This window comes from Taudactylus pleione, unplaced genomic scaffold, assembly GCF_031769625.1.
Source record: "Taudactylus pleione unplaced genomic scaffold, aTauple2 ptg000019l, whole genome shotgun sequence".
NCBI classification, from domain to species: domain Eukaryota; kingdom Metazoa; phylum Chordata; class Amphibia; order Anura; family Myobatrachidae; genus Taudactylus; species Taudactylus pleione.
This window is the reverse complement of record NW_028284421.1, coordinates 37,751,413-37,771,151: the sequence shown is the minus strand read 5'-3', so window position 1 is coordinate 37,771,151 and position 19,739 is coordinate 37,751,413. Positions and strand designations below refer to the sequence as shown.

Below are 19,739 nucleotides of genomic sequence, written 5' to 3'. Positions count from 1 at the left end.
CGCAAATACTTCCGGCGGAAGTACCCAGCGCGTCGCTATGTGCAGGACACTTCGTGCTCTAGTGTTGACAGTAAGATTGGTCTGCGTTCCACTCGCCGGAACGCAGCTACTAACAACAGCGCCTCCTCATGGATCCTAATACATGGGAGGCTTGGATAATAATAATCGAAAGCTAATGGGTTACATATAAATAATTTGATTGTGAGACACTTCTGCCTTAAATCTTAACGCAAAAATATGTGAAGCCTCTAAAAAAGGAAAAATCCTTTTTATAAACCTATAGGAATATTAAATATGCCCCATACACCCTGTACATCCTCATGCTTTATATAAATGAATCTACATACATAAATATAGAACTAATACTTAAAACATGTGTACATATACATAAAAAATAGGCCTACATAGAGTGATGGATATCCATATATCGACCCAATGGGTCATACCCTGTGTTGATATGGATCATATACTATATGGGACATCTTAAAAATATGTGAAAAAACAACTAACGTGATGGTTAAAACTACACTCGTCAACACAGATCTAACAAAGGGACCAAATCTTTTATAGTGATTAGTTGTATTCACCTAAAAACCAATTCATGGCAGAAACCATTTCATCTCAAAATCCAAGTTGAGCCCCTTGGGATCAAGGGTCCCCAGCTCAAAGATTGCCCTCATCCTCATCGTTTTTGTGTCATATTGATGGGACAGATATAATGCCACAAAAACTGGAAATTTGGGTGGGGTCCCTATTATGGTGGGTGTCAAAGTGTGCCGAAACATTATGGGTAGAAAGACCCTTCCTAATGTTGCGTACATGTTCATCCATTCTTTCTTTTAATTTACGCGATGTTCTGTCTATATATTGTTTTTTACACGTGCATTCTATTAGATATACAAGGTTCTTACTATTGCATGTGATGAAAGATTTAATCTCATGTTTTCTTCCATTAGATGTAGAGCAGTATTCTGTAATCTTAGTACCATTAGTCTTGCAGGTTTTACACATAGAACATGCCCCACATCTAAAAAAAACTTTGGTTTTAATAGTGCTCCGTGTTATTCTAGGTGTCACATTTGAGACACTTTTTACCAGATCATTTTTCATATTATTGGCCCGACGATAGACAAATTTGGGTTTGTCCGGTATATATTCTCTTATCTCCTCATCTCTTTTAAGGATCTTCCAGGTTTGGCTATAACCTTCTCTACCTGCTGGTACTGACTATTGTATTTCGTAATAAAGGGGATTCCTATGTCCTCAGATTTTTTTCTATTTTCTTGAATTAGTAGGGATCTATCACATGCTAAATATTTCACAAAAGATTTTTCTATATTCTCCCTGTTGTAGCCTTGCTGTATAAACTGCTCCTTCAAACGAATACCTTGTGTTTCATAGTCTTCTCTTGTGGTGCAATTTCTCCTTATCTGGTGAAATTGACTTTTTGGGATGGAGCCTAACCAATTATTGTGATGGTTACTCTGGAAGTCTATATATGAGTTTCAATCTGTAGGTTTTATGTAGTTCTTTGTATGTATCATCCCATCTTTAATGAAGATCATTAGATCTAGGAAGTTTACAGATTCAGGGCTCCTATTAAACATCAATTTAATTTGATTATTGTTCTTATTGAGATAATCACAAAAGATGTCAAGGGATTCCTCACTTCCCCTCCATATAAAAAAATATCATCAATGTACCTTTTCCATGACACCAGACTCACCCCCATCTCATGGCCCTCATATACCTGGGTTTTCTCCCAGAAGGCCATGAATAAGTTGGCATAACTGGGGGCGAATCTGGTGCCCATAGCCGTACCATTTACATGCATATAAAATGAATCCCCAAACCAAAAAAAGTTATTTTTAAGGATGAATTCAATAATTTCGAGAATGAACTCCTTCTTTTCTGAGTCCAACTCTTCTAAGTCCAAAAAATGTTTGGTGGCCTCCAGACCTTGCTGATGGTCTATGATGGTATATAAGGACGTAATGTCCGCCGTTATAAGGAACATATTTGGATCCCAGTCAATACTCTGAAGATTTCTAATGACCTGTAAGGAATCCTTCAAATAAGAGGGTGTTTTAACCACCACTGGTTGTAACAAGGAATCCACATACTGGGGTAAATTAGAAGAGATGGACTCCGTTCCTTCCACTATCGGTCTTCCTGGAGGATTGTGGCAGTCTTTGTGGATTTTCAGCAAGGTGGAAAGTACCAGGATAGATGGTTTATTGATCTTTATAAATTGGCACTCTTTTTCACTCAAAATACCCTTCTCCTTATAGTTTCCAACCAGAATATCTAATTTCTTATTTATATTATCCGCGGGGTTCCCCCTCAGTTTTTTATATGTACTGGAATCATACAATTGTCTGTATATCTCCTGATTATACTCAAATAAATTTTATATAACAACCCCTCCGCCTTTATCGGCCGGTTTTTGTGTGCCGGATAGAATACAGACTTCGGTTTAAAGATAGAGTAGTTGTTACTTTCTACAGATTCCTGATCCTTAAAGAATTTTTTTAAAGTGAGTTTCCTCACAAACCTTTGTAAATCTACATAGGTTTGGAATTTATCAGCATGGCTCGATGGTCCCTATCTCAGTGGTACTTTCACTTAATTCTAACCCTAAACTGTTGGTGTTGTGACTAAAATTCTTTTCTTTATGTTTCTTATTTCTGGATCTCTTTTTCTTGTTATGAACCCCCCCTCTTTTTCCTCTTTTACTCTTTTTAATACGGCGGATCATGCCCGCCATTGGTCTAAAAAATCTTCCTTAGCTTCCCAATTCTTCAATTTTTGGAAGCGATTAGACAATGGTAAATAGGGTTTAGGGCTGTAAATGTAATTGGAACCTGCAGGTGGATCAAAATCATATGTTTTCTGTCTCCAATTCCTCCTAGAGTCTATATAGGGTCCTCATTTGAAAGGGACTTGTGCCCATCTTCTATCATAGTCCACTCTCTGTTTGGGATGAAAGTTTCTTTCGTCCCTAAATTTCCATTCCAGTGGGTTAGGATTATGTAGAGGTGGTCTGCTCAGACCCTTGAAAGGTGTCTGATAAGTATTAGTATGGTTATGTGTATGAGGTTTCCTGAAAAAATGTCTCTCTTTTCTAGTAATCTGATGTTGCTTACCCTCTTTAAAATCCATCTTATCTCTATTATACTTTTTTTGTTTTTTAATCATTAGATCTCTTTCATTATGATTTACTTTCTCAGTAATATCCTGTTCCATGTCCTTATAATCGGGAAGGTCTCTGAATGGTTCTATCGATGTTTTCAAATTTTCAATCTCTTTTAACTCCTTCCCTCTCTCTTGTATTATGAGACGCATCAAGGACATAGAACATGAATCTAAGATGCGGAACCATTCTTATTCAAACAAAGGGGAATTGGTAAAGGAAGGTACTTTGTCAATCCTTAGTCCTCTTGGAACTATTTCCTCTGTCAAATACCTCTCCAATTCCCACCATATTTTTCCTTCCTTGATGAGTGCTTTTTCAAGTCTACCCATCACACTCTCTAAATCATCGTCTTCAATGAGTACTGAATCATTACTTTGTCCAGTGCACCTACAATAAATAATTTTTAACAAATTATTTTATTCTGGTGGACACTTATCTTCTTCATCATTGGCCTACTGAGGACGTGTTGGTTTGCACTAAAGAAACCCAGATAGGATTATATTGTCTTCCTTGCATGTGAGTACGGTACGCCTCAAGTTAAAAGAAACCTTGATATACTTCTACACATTGATTACGGAGTAAGTGGGGTACGCTCCCCATCGTTTACTATTGACGGGAGGTTAAAGAATGAGACATAGAAGACATCCACCACACATATTGGTTAGACCTGGCCACCGTCTTATGAACTTGGAGGGTGACACATGTGGATACTACATTTTCATTCACTATACGGGTTCACACATTGGTTGTTTTTATCTTTTTTTCCCTTATATGTTCCTCGTCACGGAGGGATTCTGACGGAACTTCAGAAGGACTGAGAACAAAGGGCTGTATACCACTTTAAACAGTACAGTGAAATTTTTTTCTTTTTTGAATCTTTTCGATTTTTTTGTGTGCTTTTATTGTTTGCTCTCATTGTTGTTCTAGTTTTCCATCCATTATATTTAGTGGGCAGCGCTCCCCTCTGGGTTCCCTTTTGTTTGGTTTCTCAAGGTGTATATAACACATAAATGCATTCTGTGTGTATATTTGGGTCCCATTTCCAAGATGTTTCATTATTAAATGCAAATATTCCAAAATACGGAATATTCCTTTATCCAAAATACCCTGGTCCCAAGCATTTTGGATATGGGCCCAGGTACTGCAACATCCTGTGGGACCACATCATGTTGGGCATGGCTGCACCCATTTGTGAGTGGGTCTAGCATGTGAGACGCACCCACTCACAGGAGCATGGCATAGCACCCAGCAGCTGGGACTAAAGTATTATATATACATAATAGCTGCATTTTTTTATCAGGATGTATGTAGATGCTAAAATGTAACACACTATAATTAAAGTGCTACAACTTTATTTTATACATCTCTCATGTAAATAACACATAAACAAAATCTATTTCTGTCATATGTATGAAGGGCTTAATTTTTACAGGTCATCTTAAACACACACATTCCACAGCATATATCCTAACCAACTGCTCAATGCTCCTTCCTCACTATCTACCCCATCTGTGTCACCCCTGTCTGTCTGCCCTTCCCCTTTAGAATGTAAGCTCTCACGAGCAGGGCCCTCTTCCCTCATGTGCTTCTCCACCCCTACTTATAGTATCATTTACTCCTCACTCCCCACAACTGCACCTAACACCTGGTTGCTCATGTGTTATGCAGCTATGTTCATAAACCATGTCCTTGTCCTGTATTGTTTTATATTACTATTAACTGTTTTTCTTGTGTGCTCATTTATGTACTGTGTAAGTCGCTGCGCAACCTTTGTGGCGCCATATAAATAAAGGATAATAATAATAATAATAATAATAATAATAATATGGGAGACTCAACCTGTAGTTGAAAATGGGTACAAGCATAATTAAAATCGCTAAAGTGAAGTTTTAAGTGCCGCAAAAACGCACACCTTAAGCAAACACATGTATTCAAAAAAACACCTCCCCCATACTTGCAGACTCCCCAAAAGTCTATTTCACTTGTTTTTAAGTTTTTACCCCCACTTTGTACTTTTTCGCCCCCATTTTCAAAGTGCTTTTTTTGGGGGGTCTTCCTGGTTTTTTTTTTCATGTTGTTTTGACACATATATCCTTTGGGGGGCTGTACAAAGGGTGCAGAGTGGTTTCCACACCTTTGCACCCCAAAACCGCAATTCTGAACTTTTTTCCGGCAGGTAGTCATGGGCGAAACTTTTTCGCCTATTACATTGTATTGACTTTCCGCGTACACATAAAGTGTTTGCAATTGAATACGGCGATACTTTTCCACCTGGTGAAATTACTTCATCCGCGATACTTTATCGCAGATTCGGACTTTACGCCGGCAATTGAATACAACTGGTTGTTGACATGGTTTCACTATAGTTTACCTAGAGTGCTGAAAAAAGCTAAAATCAAGCTGAGTGAAAGTTCTATGTGCAAAAACGCCTTGTTAATGAGAGATAATAGCGATATTGATTCAAGGTGACAAGAAGGAGGCAGTAACAACATGACTTGAAGAATCCATCCAGTCTTGTGTCAACAGTTCAGGATGGTTGTATATACAGTAAATGTGGACAATGTTTATAGCTACAAGCAAATTCCCCACCAGCAAGTACTAATGTTATTCCATTACCCTATGTATCAAGTGTTCTCCACACTTCCTAAATTGTAACCATTGGCAAAACCTAATGTGTTCATAGGTGTCAGCGGTGTGCTGTGGATGTCAGCCACACAGCAGATAATAATTAGGCTTACTAGTTTATTAACAGGCAGAAAATGTTTGGAGGATAAGACAGGGTTAATGCAGGTACATAACAGATGAAAACAGTAGGCATATACCAATGTAGCCAGGAGCGTATAGCGTACATACAGGGTTAATAGATATTCAGTCTAACCAGTGGTGACAGTGATAGTTGTAGTATATGGATATACTAAACAGTGGTGGTGGTGGTATAGTGCCACTTATATAGGCAAATAGTTTTGATTATAGTAAGACGCTCATGGGTACACCATGGAGAGAGATGTAAGACACGTGGATAGGCTGCACATGTGCAGCAGCACATTTGGGTCGGAGGTCACGCTGTCTAAGGTACTTTGCAGATCTGTAAAATAGATCCTTCACCTGCATACACAATTCACACAAAATTTTACTGCAGCGTTGCTCATCTTTACTGTATACCTATACTTGTTTGCCACTAAAGAGATTACACCTAAAGCCACGTATCCACTACACGATATATTGAAATATTGACATCGTTATCGTTCAACCGTCCGCAATATCGTGCAGTGGATATGCCATCAACGACCAGTGATGCGCACTCCCGCTGGTCGTTGTCGCCATCACTCATAGCCCGAACCTGCTGTCCAACCTGACAATATCATCAGCTTGTGCAGGTTCGTGGATGAGGGAGGGTGTCGGCACTGAACGATATATATCGTTAAGTGGGGGCTCAATGTCCACTTCACAATATAATGAACAATTAAACGATAACGATGTCATTATCGTTCAACATATCATGTAGTGGATACGCAGCTTAAGAGATCACACTTACATTTTTATTTAAGAAACAGGTGATGTAATAATGCATACAAGTCACACCACAGCTGAATACAATATATAAAACATTGTACAATAATTTGGACTGTTGTCAAGTATAATAGCAACAAGATGGTCAGGAAGGTATTATTCAAAAAAATGTATCCAATAGAAAGTGCAACAACACATACATAAATATAATTCAGAACTTAGTGACTAGAGCTAATATTAATAAATAAAACAAATATTTATATATAGATTTGATACATATATAAACCTAAATAGTAAAATACAATTCAAAACTTAGTCAACTGTAAATTATACATGTATGTGTGTATTTGATAATAATACAGGGTTGTAAAGACATAGTAGAGGGAGAGACAGTGCAGTGAGCTCATTTGGGCAGAGCCACCCTTACCTTCTGTTTGATGTCTTTATATTTATCATCAATATATTGTTTTGCATAATATATCACAGCTTTATAATTAGAAATAAAATAATTGTAACGTTTTGATCATTTTACTTGCTCCAGACATTAAGGTTTCTTGCCCACTCAATTTTTTTGCTAGTACCAAACCTCTTGACAGTCCCATTTTAGATTAGACAGTCCTAATTTGATGGCTCTGTCCTGTTGTCTGTCCCTTTGTGCACACATGGGACTTTAGGAGTTGTAACCACAAAAATGTTGTCCAGTTGGGCTGCCTATTTTTTGTAGTCCACAGTTATGTAGTTCATGTTATGATAGACTTTGGGATATCAAACAGGTATTTGATTAAGTACAACGTATTAAAGTTTTGCAGATTTAACTGCAGTCGAGCTAATTAATATGAAAACCAGTTAGATTGCTAAATGTTTTATTTGTTTGTATAGTCAATAACATCCACAAAGATGTGGTTTGTGTGGTATTTAGATGGGTAACACCCTAAAATGTAGAGAGATGCAGGACAAGCCTGGGAGCCTAAAGAGTTGATTTTTATGAGATTGTTTATGTGTTTTAGATAAAAGGCGTTTGTAATAGTACATGTTACTGCTAATAAGAGAGTTTGGGATTCATCCTATTCAGTAAATAAGAATTTAAGTCAATCTTTGTACTTAAATATGACATTGATCAGTAAGCATTTGCTTAGACCCTTATCAGATCAATCAAAGTTGTTGGGGGTACAATAATAGAGTTCCCCAAAGGGGCATAACTAGAACTTTGTGGGCCCCATAGCAACATTTTTAAGGGCCCCCCCAACTTGTATTGTCCACCCCCATGCGTATGTCCTGCATTATACTGTCCAACTATCTGTATATCCTGCATTGTACTGTCTGCCCCCTCCCCATCTGTATGACCTGCATTGTGCAGTTGGTCCCTGCCATCTGTATGTGCTGTATAGTGCTGTCTGTCCCTGCCATCTGTATGTCTTGCATTGTGCTGTCTGTCCCTGCCAGGGGCTGGTTGGCAACTTTTAGCCTGGGGAGCAAATGCATGCAGGTGGCCCTGGCAGAGGAGTAGCATGCAGCCAGGGTGCCCGAAAGAACGTGCATGCTACGGCACACCCCCCCCCCTCAGGAGAGGACACCCTTATGCAGGCCTCGAGTAGTGCCCCCAGTAGTGATCCCCCCTATGCAGTGCCCCTTGTGCCCCCAGTAGTAAGCCCCTTATATAGTGCCCCCAGTAGTGGTAACCCTTATGCAGTGCCCCTTAAATAGTGGCCCCAGTTGTAGTCTTCCCCCTATGCAGTACCCCTACTATTGCCCTTTATATAGAGCCCCCAGCAGTGGTCCCTCGATGCAGTGCCCCCAGTGGTAGTCCCCTCCCCCCTATGTAGTGCCCCTAGTAGTAGTCCCCTCCCCCCTATGCAATGCCCCTAGTAGTAGTCCCCTTGTAGTGCCCCTAATAGTAGTCCCCCCAGTAGTACCCCCCTCGTAGTGCCCCCAGTAGTTTTCCCCCTTGTAGTGCCCCCAGTAGTAGTCCCCCCCTTGTAGTGCCCCCAGTAGTAGTAGCCTCCCCCCTTGTAGTGCCCCCAGTAGTAGTAGGCCCCCCCTTGTAGCGCCCCCAGTAGTAGTAGTCCCCCCCTTTGTAGTGCCCCCAGTAGTGGTCTCCTCCTTATAGTGCCAGACCCCCCGCAGTAGACACACATAATATAAAAAAAAAAAACACTTACCTGACAACCGCTCCTGCTCCTGGTCCCGCCGCCGAGATCAGCTCCTCCGTCCGCCGCTTTGCATTATGGGAGTGACGCGTCATGGGAGTGACGCGTCACTCCCATTACCCACTGCGGGAGCCGGAAGATGTCCGGCTCTGGCAGTGGGAGCAGCAGCCGATGAGAGTCTGTCTGACTCTCATCAGCTGCTAAAGCAAACACACAGCTGCCGCCTCTGGCGGCTGTGTTTGTGCTGTGTAGTGCTGACCGAACTTCGTCCGGTCAGCGCTACACACGCGGTGCAGTCTGTGTCACAGTGACACAGACTGCCCGCGGCCCGCATGACGCTGCGGCCCGGGGGGCACATGGCACCCTGCCCCCCGGCCCAGCCCGCCACTGGTCCCTGCCATCTGTATGTCCTGCATTGTGCTGAATGTCCCTGCCATCTGTATGTCCTGTATAGTGCTGTCTGTCCCTGCCATCTGTATGCCCTGCATTGTGCTGTCTGTCCCTGCCATCTGTATGTCCTGTATAGTGCTGTATGTCCCCTCCCCATCTGTATGTCCTGCATTGTGCTGTCTGTCCCTGCCATCTGTATGTCCTGCATTGTGCTGAATGTCCCTGCCATCTGTATGCCCTGCATTGTGCTGTCTGTCCCTGCCATCTGTATGTCCTGCATTGTGCTGTCTGTCCCTGCCATCTGTATGTCCTGTATAGTGCTGTCTGTCCCTGCCATCTGTATGTCCTGCATTGTGCTGTCTGTCCCTGCCATCTGTATGTCCTGCATTGTGTTGTCTGTCCCCTCCCCATCTGTATGTCCTGCATTGTGCTGTCTGTCCCTGCCATCTGTATGTCCTGCATTGTGCTGTCTGTCCCTGCCATCTGTATGTCCTGCATTGTGCTGTCTGTCCCCTCCCCATCTGTATGTCCTGCATTGTGCTGTCTGTCCCCTCCCCATCTGTATGTCCTGCATTGTGCTGTCTGTCCCTGCCATCTGTATGTCCTGCATTGTGCTGTCTGTCCCTGCCATCTGTATGTCCTGTATAGTGCTGTCTGTCCCTGCCATCTGTATATCCTGCATTGTGCTGTCCACCCCCGCCCCATCTATATGTCCTGCATTATTGGCCCACTCCCTCCGAATGTGTATGGACTGCAATGTGCTGTCCATCCAATCTGTATGATGACCTACATCCCCCCTTCAATCTTTAGGCTATGTCCTGCAGTGTGTAGTCCCTATATTGTGCTATCCTATCTGTAAATTTTAGATTACCCCCCATGTTTTGCATCGTCTCTTCTTCCCCCCTTTTATATGTTGTATTGTTCTCCCCTGAGTCTTTTATCGTCCTTGTCCCCTCCCTCGTGCCCTCTGTGTCTTGTATTGTCTCCCCCCCGTCCTCAATGTCTTTACCTGGACCCTCCCCCCCCCCGATAAATTACCTTAGTCTTGTGCTTATCCTCTGCACTGACTGCCGCTCCTCCAGGTACCGTCTCTGGAGATGTCAGAGGGCAGCATCATGATGTATTCGTTGTGACGTCTGCACCACCAGGACATTGCGGCCAGTTAGCGGGGGGACTGTCAGGATCCGGGACGGGAACAGGGCACCTCGCTGTGGCATGCTCTGCACTGTGGGAGGGGAGGACACTCAGTGAGACCTACAAGTGTACGGTCCACTTCCTAGCTAGCACTAGAGTATTATGGGCCTGATTCAGAGCCGGACGCTCTGACCAGAGCGCTCGCTCTGAATCAGGGCCCTCCTACCTAAACTTGGAGCGGCCTCTTGGACGCTCACATAGCTGTGGGTTACCACGCCCCCGGAACGCCCACCAAAGGGGGAGTGCTGTCAATCAACATCGACAGCACGCCCCCTTTGGTGCAAGACCTGGAGCGACGGCTTCCCCGTCGCTCCCCGGGTCTCGCACATGCGCACGACGGAGCTCCCTCCGTCGCGCGCATGCGCACTAGGGCACCATCGACCCGCTTGCGAGCGCTCAGCGCTCGCGAGCGGGTCTGAATCAGGCCCTATGTGCGGTCCGCATTCACTGTCACTGACAGCCGGTGACTCGTATTGTGGGACGACAGTCACCTGAGCGGGTAATTGTTAATCTGGCCCTGCAGCCGCGGCATTGTTAATCCGGGCCAGGGTGCAGGGGTTTGCTTGCTGGGCCGACGGGCCCCATAAGCTGGCAGGCCCCATAGCAAGCGCACCCTCTGCACCCTCTATAGTTACACCACTGGTTCTCCAGCTTCTTTTGCAAGTCACAGCTTTTGTTTCAGGATTAGTTAGATAAAATGACTAAAATATATATTTTTTATTTTTTAAGCTAATGCCTCAGGTTTACCCAATATGTTTATTACGTGCACATTGTACGTAAATCAGTATCACTTTCCCTTGAACTTTTGGGTATGCTTACAGAAATGTGGTCTTCAGTAGCTCGTGCAGTAATTGCAGGGAGTCATACTGTAAATCATGGACACAACAATAAAAGAACAAAACAAAAATGAACTAACATGATAAAAATCCTGTAACTTGGTGTTCAGAATAACAGGATGTTGTTGGGGAGGGCATTATTGTAATGTGTCTCTTTCACTTTTCAGACATACTTCCTGAGGTAGCAAGTTATTCATAATTCCCGCATTTTGAAGAATTTTAAGTGGCTAGCTGATGACAACCTTCCCATAAGTATTTTTTTAAATAATTACTCAAAAAATTGTGGTTTGACAGGCATACGTTGTGAATCCATTGCTTTAGCATAAGCTTTGTGATAAAAGAATCAGTATACCTAGGATAGGTTTACAAGATATCACTAAATATATAAGAGAACAACTGCATATAAAAATCACATATGATAAGCTCTATGCTTATGAAGATATAAACTATAAGTTAAATGAGGGGGGTCACCCCAATTATGCTGGATACACACTTTGACGACGGATCAGTCAGCAGACTAATCTGCTGCCAGAGCGGTCAATTGGTAAGCTATACGCACTACCAATCAGCTGCACTATATGTCTGGGTTGGCTTATAAATTTGCTCACCCAGGTGTGCGGGTCAGCAGCGGGTCACCCATACACACAGCCAGATGCACCAATATATTGCCTCTAGCCTACTTCTTCTAAAAGTGCATCTTCAATGCAGTGGACAGCAGAGGCAAGTGTGTCCTGCACCACTTACCAGACAGCACTAAACAAGTTTCCAACCAAAGCTGTCCCAATGAGGCAGAGTTGGTAGGTATGGAGACGGTATATGGAAGGGCAAAGTATAAGCAAATATTAGTGGAACAATTACCTTAACCTCCACCAGAGTGATCATTTTGGAAATGTATTCAGTGGAAGTAGATTGCAAATGTTTATAGTTATTTATCAACAATATTCAACTACTCTCCTCAGACGCACTTACAAATTTTGGGGAGTCCCAGAGAAGTAGAAAATTCTCCCACAACTATCCAACTTCCTAATGAAATGGGCTGAGCAGATGTAATTTTGGCCCCCTCCCACTATGCACAGGCTTGCAATTTGCTGTGTGATAATGACGGAAGCCCAGGTCAACATCACCACATTGATTAGCTGCACCTCCACTCTGGCCACTCTCTATGAGGGGAATATGTTGAGGTCAGTAAGAATATCACAAATTCCTGTTCTAAAATTGAGGTTTGTAAATGCTGAAGTTTATATATATATATATATATATATCATATATGCTATTTGGACCAATTTGCCTATTTATCTACCTCACACATACATATCACTTTCTCTACTTGGCTGGGTATGACCGCCTCGGAGATCAGGGTTAGCTCAGTCCCTGAGTCTATAATAGCAGGTAGTTCTCGGCCAATCAGCAAAACAGACTCCCGCATTAATGTGGGTATGGAATCCAGGGGTACCATAGTATAGAAAGCTGGATATATAGCACCCGTGCTGGCGATACCACACTTCATAGGCTCTGTGTTCTTTTGACAGTCCCATATAGACGGGATCACAGGCAGTGGGGTGCCAACTTAATGGGAGGCTCATTTCCAGGTTTCTTTTCTGCTATTTTAGCCATATTTTGCCCGGTCTCATACCACTCCAACACTATAACTAACTCCTCTAGATGCTGAGGATCGGCGTGTATGACCTAGCGCTGCATACTCCGACCTAGGGTCCTATGCACTTGTCGATAACTACCGTTTCCACAATCTGAGCGGAAGTGCAGACCTCCAGCTGGAGCAAACTCCGCCCCTGTCTGGAGAGTACTGCAACCTGCTTCTGAATCGGGTAACGGCACCATTCGTGGAAACGCTGTGCTTTCCCACATAGGCTTCCTGAGTCTCACCAGTGAGATAGAGGGCAAGTCTATCAGCCCAAGTATCTGCTGGCCACTTTAAATGCTGTGCCACCCTCTCAAATATCAGCAAATACACCTCTGGGTCATCTGAGGCAGACATTTTCTTTAAATGCCCTGCAGCTGTCAGGCCCAGCTGCACATTTGTTCATCTGTCTTTTAGTGAGAGGCCAACAAATTTACTGTAGTACATTTCCTCCATTGCATCTCCTGGAGGTTTATACACAAGTCTAGGTGCTTTTAAATAAGAAGCCAGTATTTCCCAAAAATAAATATATCTCTTTCTTTCAGAAGTGCAACAGTTATCCAAGTTGAACACAGAAAAGGAAAACAATGTGTTTTTTTTTTCTTTTTCCAAACAATGCAGTGGTTAAATAGAACTCAATATGGAGCCTGGCTCTGTTCAAACAGCAGGTGAACTTTAATTACACTGCATGCAATCAACACCTGGATAATGTACAACCAGCATTTGACATGTCTTAAGCACCTCAGTAAGAAAAAAAAGGAAAGTAAGAATTTTCCCCCCCAGTACACACACAACTTTTTCTCAAAGTGCACAGCAAGTTACACAGTGTCCTTAATATTACTGCAGTTTTTCTGGTTCGCCAACCGTATTCACGTATATTGAATGTTCTGCCTGAACAGTTCCGTTGCCACGCCGGAGGTGTCTGGCGTTTGCGCTACAAAACAGCAGTGCAGTTCCCTGTACGGGCCACCAAATGTAACATGGGGTGTAGAAATAAGGACTCATGACAGGCAGGTACTCGGTATATCAGTGTCTTTACTGGCAGCAGATACTGCACTCTAGCAAGCATAGGCTTAGAATAGAGATATGACTGGAATGGCGCTGTCAGAGCAGCTGGTTCAAAGAGTTTGTCAAACTCCAAGCAAATATAGATATAAAAAAGGGGGGATGAACAGCGCTGATATCAAAAATGTAAAGTTTATATTATAAATTTAGTGATAACCAAGTGGGATCCAATATTATCACTTAGGCAATTACTGCATAATCACCCGGATTGCCCCGGAATACTACTCCACTTTCTTACATTTTGCTGCTATTTGAATCAGTGACCATTATCATGTTTTATATAGTTTATCTTTCTTATGGACAATGAACTCACCAGACTGAGCTACATTTTCCCACATGAGGATTTGATTATTTCCTATATTAATTTTTAATTTTTTATGGTTTTTTTTGTGTATAATCTATGTTATTATTTCATTATTAAATATCTTTATTTTCTGAACCAAGCCATATTAGATCATTGGATCAGGAGAACCTCTATGTATTTATATATGTCACAATATTGACCATCTATTTATTGTTTTTTTATTTGCATTTAGAAACTAAATGCAGTAATTGCCTGAGTGATAATATTGGATCCAACGTGGTTATCACTAAATTTATAATATAAACTTTACATTTTTGATATCAGCGCTGTATATCCTCACTTTTTTTATACGCATAGGCTTAGGCCTGGACACACAGGTACAAAACATAAACAAATGAAAGTAAACGTCCCAGCACTCCCAGTGCTTCATGGTCAGTCCACTGCAATGGCCTGCAGCCACAGCCTGCCATGCTTTTCTAGCACAGCCAATCTCATCAGTCCATGGCAGTAAGGAAACTTTGGCCTACTAAACTGGCCACAAGCCAGCGTCAGTGCCCAGAGCACTGGGTGTATGAGAGTTTTAAACCCTTTCTGTCTCTCAGTGATGAGCTGCAGCTGGGCCTGTGCAACTGCGAAAACCCAGAGTTCCACACCTTCACTGAAACTGCAGAATGCACAGGCTTCACTCTAGCCTCCCTTGGAGGGAGCTGATCCCACAGGAATGTGGGCAATTCAGGTGAGAGACAACCCCTCTCATACAATATATATATTCTCACACAAGAATTTTCGAAAAGTTATATGTACTACAGAAGATTCACAAGTCCTTGACCCAACCCCCTCGGGCGGCCAATTATCTCCTCCAGGGGATTGTTGGGACAAACGTTGTCCCAATATGCGGATTATTACCTGCAGCATGTGGTCCAGAGCATGCCATACTTTCTAAAGGATACAGTTGATTTTTTTTAAAAGTTGGCGTCTTTTGGTCAGCCACCAGCCAGGTGTCTACTGGTTACACTAGATGTCACCAGTTTGTACACAAACATAGAGCAAACTGGTGACATCTAGTGTCACCAGTAGACACCCTGCTGGTGGCTGATCAAAAGATGATCACCTTTAGTTTTACAAGTGCCAAAGGGCGGGCATGCTGGCACCTGTAGTTCTACTGTAAAATACAATAGTTTTGAACTATTTGCCCCATTATTACCCCAGTACCCACTGCTCCAGGGGTGCGGGGAAGAGCCCCGGGCTTCAGCCTAAGCCTGGGGTATTGGTAGAGGGGAGACCCCTTCTTGGGGGGTCCTCTCCTCCCCTGAGATTCCTGGCTTGGGCTGAATGGCTTGGTGTGTAAATGCTTTGGCCCCAGAGACCCGGGGATAAGGTCTCCTGGCTGTGGAATTACACCCCGGTCGGTTTGGGTCCGGTGCTGGTTTTAAATATAGGGGGACCCCTACGCATTTTTTGCCCTCTTTATTTAAAACCAGCACTGACCCTGCAGCCAGGCGCTGGTTCCTAAATTACGGGGGAACTCTACTAGTTTTGTTCCCTGTAATTTTAGGAACCAGGACTGGCTGAGCAGTCCGGGGCTGGTTATGCTTTTGGGGGGGGGACCCTACGTCATTTTAAATTAAAAAAAATAGGCATACATGCAGAAACATACACAAATCACACTGATCTGTGTATGTTTCTGCCAAACTCGCAGCTCCGGAGGTGGAATGTTTGAAACTTCAATTTATCAGCGAGTTTGCTACAATCTCACCTGGGATTGTAATCTCGATTCTTGGTAAATTCCCGAGTTGCATCTTTTTCATGAAAAGTACTTCCAAGTTTGCCCGATTGTGAGTTGTTTCGAGTTTGCAAACTCACCCGAGTTTTGCGAGTGAGAAGAGAGAAATCTCTCCAAAACTTACCCGAGTTTGTCTTTAGTAAATTTGCGAGATGAAAAACATGCCTAAACTCACCCGAGATTCTCATCTCGACCAAACTTGAATCTTTTTTTTTTTTTTTTTAGATTGAGTACATTTTTATTGGTTTATAGATATACATCAACAAATAACCAAACAAAATTAATAATAAAAAAAAATATATATATATAATAATAATAAAAAAATATATAATATACATATATATATATATATATACACATACCTACACATACACACATACATACATACATACACATATATACACATACACATACATACATACATACATACACACATATACCCATAATCAAATAACAGTATCTGGAATATAAAACTTAGATCTACAAACTGCATCCCAGATCCATTGCTTATAAAAAATATAATATTAATCTGTATACCAAAACAATAAACATAGAGAAAAATAAATAAATAAATATATATATATATATATATATATACATACACACATACATATACACACACATAAACACATATATATATATATATATATATATATATAAAAAATATATATATATATATACATACCACACTATACAAATATTGGAATATTGTCAAAAATAACACCTGAAAAATTGGCAAAATTAACTAGATCCCAATAAATTCTGCTCTCAACTTATCACACAGCACATTACCTCCAACAAAGTAACAATCTACCTCACTATCCTAACAATAATATACCGGTCAATCATTAGGCAGTGCACGGGCATAACAGGATTTAAGCCAACTGCTCCAGATACGTTCATACTTCTTCTCAGCTTTGCGACAAATAAACACGTGTTTTTCATGTTCAACAGTGGTAAGGACCAAGGACAGCCAAGCATTATAATCTGGTCCTGTAGGAGCCATCCATGACCGAGCCACACATACCTTAGCTAGTGTACACATATTGACAATGTATGGCTTAAGATATCTGTCCACTACCCCATCGTCCATAGAGCCTAAACAGCACATCAATGGCGTAGCTAAAGTGGGAGCAATACCTGTATTGGACAAAACTCTCAGAACCTTATTCCAAAAAATGCTAACCACCGGACAATCCCATAGAAGGTGCCAGAAAGTACCGCTACTAATTTTACACTTAGGGCATATGTCAGATGCTCTCCCCCCAAATTTTAGCAAACGAACAGGAGTTAAATAGGTACGGTGTAGAATAAACAGTTGAATCTGTTGAAATCTTATAGAAGTCGTAGAAATACGAGGAGCTTCTAGAGCATTATCCCAGTCCGTATCACTTATAAGGCCAATATCTCTCTCCCACTTTGATCTAAGATGTGGTAAACTATCCTTATGATAAGAAGACAATATATAGGAGTATAAGTAAGAAAGCGTCTTCCAGGGACCTAAAGATAAAAGGAATGACTTCAATGGGGATATCTGAATTAGAGGAGGGCCATCTGAAAATTGAGCTGAGAGAGCATGCCGTAATTGTAAATATCTATAGAAATATGATTGAGGGAGATGATGAGCTTCTTGGAGTTGTGCAAAAGATTTAAGAATTGAAGTGTCATATAAATGACCCAATGTAGTTACACCGTTAGAACCCCATGTCACCTCAAGCTGTAAAGAGGCCAGTTCAGGTAATATACGATAACTACATAGAGAAGTGTCTGGATCTAATCCCGTAAACTGTAGAATACTAGATACCAATTTCCATATCTTAATAGCTTGCATCAACAGGGGAGGGCCTTTCTGTATAATTCTACCCGCAAGCAAGGCCTGTAATGGTGTAAAGTTAGGGAAAATTTGAGAAACCAACAAAACGTGCAGGGCATTAGGGGAGTCATCTTGAAGCCATAACCGTATATGTGCCATCTGCGCCGCATAATAATAAAATTTGAAATTTTGGAAGAGCCAAACCTCCCCCAGACCTAGATCGGGTCAGAGCTGCCAATTGAATACGTGGTCGACGATTCACCCAGACCAATGAAGAAAGAAGACTATTCAAACGCTTAAACAATGTATCTGTAATAAAAACAGGAGAATGCTGCAAAACGTACACAAATTTTGGCTGCACCACCATCTTGATTAAGTTAATTCTACCAGTAACGGTAAGAGGGAGCCGGCGCCAGGACTGAAGTTTGCCCTTTAAGTAGACAAAAAGGGGCTCAACATACAATACTATATAGTCCTTTGGGGAATTAGTTATCCAGATACCTAAATATTTAAATTTATTTACCCAACAGAGAGGGAGAGTGATAATGGGAACAGTCGGATACAACCCCCTAAGAGGAAGGATAGATGATTTGTCCCAGTTTATCTTAAGACCAGAAAAAATTCCAAATTGTTCTATGACTTGAAGAACCACAGGCATAGTTGTTACATAGTCAGACAAAAAAAGTAATAAATCATCTGCATATAAGGAAACTTTGTCCATTCTATTACCCAATTGTAGACCTATAATATCAGTGTGAGAACGTATAATACAGGCTAACGGTTCAATAGCCAATGCAAACAGGGTTGGGGACAAGGGGCAACCCTGTCTTGTGCCCCGAGACAGGGGGAAGGATGGGGAGATAAACCCATTCACTGACACCCTGGCAGTAGGGTTCGCATACATTAGCTTTACCCATTTCAAGAACACCGACCCAAACCCAAAACATAACATGACCTCCCACAGAAAGGGCCACTCCACAGAGTCAAATGCTTTTGCAGCATCTAATGACACAATAACAGAGGACGATTCCTCGCCATGGGAGGCCTGTAAGTGAGTGTGCAGCCTTCTAATGTTCTCCGACGTCGACTTGCCTGGCATAAATCCTGATTGGTCTGGGTAAACAATCAAAGTAATAACAGTGTTTAGCCGAATAGAAAGGATCTTAGCCAAAATTTTGGCATCTGTGGGAATTAGAGAAATTGGCCTATAGGAATCAGGGTATCTAGGGTCCTTCCCGGGTTTAGGGAGCACAACAATTATGGCTTCAGACATAGATGGAGAGAACAAATTTTCTTCATAGAGCCCATTAAACAGATCTAAAAGTCTTGGAACAAAGATACGAGCATGTTTTTTATATATCTCTATGGGAATCCCATCAGATCCGGGTGCCTTGTTACCGGGAAAGGAACTAATCGCAGCATCTACTTCCTCCAGGGTCAACGGGGCATCTAAATACGCCCGAGCCTCGGATGACAATTTTGGAAGCCTAGCAGAAGCAACATATAATGACAAAGCATTCACGTCCTCAGTCAACTGTGTTTGATATGTTTTTACAAAATAAACTAAAAACCTCTGCAATATCTTGTGTAGATGTGACCATAGAGCCCTCAGGCCCAATTAGTTCCGAGACAACAGCAGAAGGACGATCAGCATGAACCAAGTGTGCCAGAAAACTACCAGTTCTGTCAGCCTGCACATAATATAAATGAGAACGGAATAACAGTCTACGGTTCATTCTATCTGTCAAATGATCAGTCCACTCTGTCTGTGCAGTCAACCATTTTAAACGTGAAGATTCCAACTTGTCCCCCAAGTAATCCAACTCAAGATTTCTACAGGCCATCTCCAAAACACGTTCTTT

At 41.9% G+C, this 19,739-nt stretch overlaps 1 protein-coding gene across 4 annotated transcripts in view; it reads left to right on the top strand.

The window, feature by feature from the left end:
- Positions 1-19,739, top strand: part of SHANK3 (SH3 and multiple ankyrin repeat domains 3) — a 434,911-nt gene that overhangs the window by 29,325 nt on the left and 385,847 nt on the right. The window lies entirely within an intron of this gene.